Raw genomic sequence first — 3,027 nt, forward strand, 5'->3', positions numbered from 1 at the left:
ACAACCCTGCTTTGACTCCAGGGATATTCCTATTAACGGCTAAAGCCTCTCAGCCCCGGCACAAGCCTGATCAGCGGCTCCCCGGGATGGTTTTCGCTCCCGGCGTTTCCCTCAGCCACAGATGCTCTTTGTCCGGGCGCGGGGTGTGACCCTGGTTCGTTCCAGGCAGATGGTAGGGACAAAAAACCCCCAACACCTCAAATAAGGTCAGATTTTGCCTACAAACCCCATCACCCTGCGGTCAAAGCCCTGCCAAAGCCGGGTTTGGAGGGGAAAACGGACTCGGGGTGAATCGAAGTGCCAAGAATATCGATTGAATTCCTTATTCTCGATAGATCCCCAGCTGGGACGAGAGGAAATGTGAGGATTGCAACCTGCAGAGGTGCAGAAGGGGTGCATAAACTGGTAAAGAAGCCCTGAAGGGCCTGGTCAAAGGTCTGGCTAATCTCCCGTCCCCCTTTCCATCACGGAGGGCCGGAGATGAGTGTAGGATGCTCCAAGCCGGGCTCTCCTCCGGGACAGGGAGGTTTAATGTGCTCATTAACGTCACGGGGCGGGAGAAAAGCCTCAGAGGACAGCCAAGGATGCTGGAGGGAGGGAAATCGAGGTGACCGTGTCCCTCAAGAGCAAAGGAACGTCACCACGGAGGAATTCAGGCTGAAGAACGCGGGGAGAAAAAATGTGCCACCCCCTCCTCTGCCTTCCCAAATGCCTGGGGGGAGGAGGAGGAGGAAGGTGGGAAGGTAACTTAGGTGAAGATAGAGGTTGGGATCCACCCAACAGGGATGAATCCCCTCTGGAGCCCCCAAGGTGAGGATGGCCACGAGCGTGAAGTGGAAAGAAGGAAAACACGGGAAAGGCAAACCAAAATCCCAGTTATTCCAGTGAGAGGGACCAACCTGGCCGGTCCCACCCGCCCTGGGTGTTCAGTGATTTGTCAGTTCATTAGCAGAGGTGATGACAAGCCCAGCATCCAGCTGGGATCCAGGGGTGAGGAAGGGGCAAACCCCTCTCCCCTGTTCCCCAGCGATGCCCTCAACAGGGCCGTGCCAGCCGTACCTGCAGCCGCCACTGGCCCCAGTCACGCCCGGGGTGGGGACGGGAGGTGTCCCACGTGGTGGTGGCACCGTCCCCTCCTGGAAAAGCTCCCGCTGTCCCCGTGGCCACAGGCGAGAGGTAGGTGGGCACCTCGGGATGCTCCAACCCTCGAGCTTTCCCCTCCCCTGCTCTTTTTCACATCGTTATTAGACGTTGATGCCAAAAGAAGCCCTTTTGCCCTCTGGGAACCTCTCTCCTGCTCCAGCGCGGGTCCCTGGCCCTGCTCTCCGTCTCTCTCTCTCTCTCTTCTCTCTCCCGGGGACCAGCTCAGACCTCTCCACGTCACGGACAAGACCTGTCCCCGCTGGACCATCCGGAGCTTTATTGGGGATTAAAGGTGGCATCAGCCAGAAGGGCACATCCTCACTGCCCGGCGGGCGGGTGGGGGCAGGGGGTGGGTGGCCGCGTCCCCCCCTCCCTCCCCGGGGGCGAGCGGGGCACGGCCATGGGATGCCCCTCTCACCCGGCCAGCCCCGTTCCCTCTCGGCCCCCCGGCTGTTTTTAGGGCTCCCCCGGGGGAAGGGGGGGAATGGCGGCTCCCAAGCCTGCCGGGCGCCGCCACCGCTGCTGTGCCTGCCAAAATCCGTCCCCGGCCAATGACACGGTGGAGCCGAGAGAGGGGAGCCTTTCGGATGACATTGGCTGCGTTATCCCAAAGGGACCTTCCAAGGGTGCGGCTGGACTGGTTTGTTCCCCGTCTCTGCTCTCCCTCCACCTCTCCACGTGTGGTTAATGGCTCTTTTTCCAGATGCAGAGAGCGTTGGCGCTTCCATGCCCTGCCCAGGTGAGTCCTTGCAGGGGCTCGTGTGGGTGGGCAATGGGAAAGAATCAGCCTCCCCCCTTCCCGTCCCATTAAGGGGTCATGGAGTGACAGCATCTCCATTTTTCTGGAAAACCATGGAAATAGATCTTTTCCTGCCTCAGGAGAGTGAGGGAGATTGAAAGTGGGATGGATGGGAAGTGCAGGGAAAATTCCAGGTTTGGATGGATACGGAGGGGCCGGTGGAAACCCCAGCCCCGATTTCCTGGGACGGGATGTGCGAAACACAAACTCCCCCTCAAAATGACCTTCCTCTTCTCTCCGTTGCTCCCCCTCCTGTGTTTTTTTTATTATTATTATTATATTACTATTATTTTCCGCAGCCAGGGATTTCTGCTGAAGGATATCAGTTAATCAGATTCCGAGAAGCAGATGTTGGGTGATTTAGGAGGGAAAAAAGAGGCAACTTTCCAGTTCAATCCTCGGCCTGAGAGCAGGGGAAGAGCTTTGGAAAGGGGGGGTTTGTGGCTTTGGGATGGGCCTTTAATTTTGGTCTAAACAGAAAATGAGACACGGAAGGTGGTGGGGGGGCCTGGGGACAGATGGGGCACCTCCCTCTGGTGTTGGGACAGACAGACATCAGCACATTTTGGGCCTTTAAGGCAGGAAAAGGAACCTCAGAGCCCTGCTTAAAACAGGGCTGAAAATCCCCTTTCCACTGTCCCTGTCTCGACCCTGGCCATGATGTGTTAATTGTCCCATCATAGCTCTGTGCCTCAGTTTCCCCTCAAGGGATGATGCAGAGGGGCTCGGTTTGACGTTCCTGGAGGCTCCAGAGCAAAGCCAGATTTCAAAATTCAGTTCCAAGCCGTATTTCAAGACATCCAAATGCCTTCTGCAACCAAAAATCTTGGGATGAAGACGTCCTCCAAGCAGGGGCTGGGGAACTTTCTTGCCCAGCAGTATTACCAGTTAAGCACTTAATGTTTAAAATACCAAGATCATCTCATGGGGCTGCCTTAGGATGCAATTCCATGGCCAGTTTTAGCTGCTCTGAATTTGTCCCACTGCCAGGAGAAACTCCTGGGCAGGTGGGATACCCCTCTGTGCTCTCCCCCCAGGCTGGAGGTGTGATGGGTCAGGTCGGTTCCCCCATCCACTGAACACTA

The 3,027-nt window shown here is 56.9% G+C and overlaps 1 protein-coding gene across 2 annotated transcripts in view; it reads left to right on the forward strand.

Annotated features, from left to right (window-relative positions):
• The first annotated feature begins 250 nt into the window (after positions 1-250).
• Positions 251-3,027, forward strand: part of KCNA10 (potassium voltage-gated channel subfamily A member 10) — a 7,326-nt gene continuing 4,549 nt past the window's right edge. The window contains exon 1 of one of the 2 annotated variants that reach the window (XM_027908542.1): positions 251-262. The gene's annotated coding sequence lies outside the window, so the exon portion shown is untranslated. Of the gene's footprint in view, positions 263-1,116; positions 1,177-3,027 lie in introns of those variants that run through there. The other variant, XM_027908543.1, reaches the window with a different exon arrangement.

This window comes from Empidonax traillii, unplaced genomic scaffold (genome assembly GCF_003031625.1).
Source record: "Empidonax traillii isolate 1590-97213 ecotype Southwest subspecies unplaced genomic scaffold, ASM303162v1 scaffold1743:size121722, whole genome shotgun sequence".
NCBI classification, from domain to species: domain Eukaryota; kingdom Metazoa; phylum Chordata; class Aves; order Passeriformes; family Tyrannidae; genus Empidonax; species Empidonax traillii.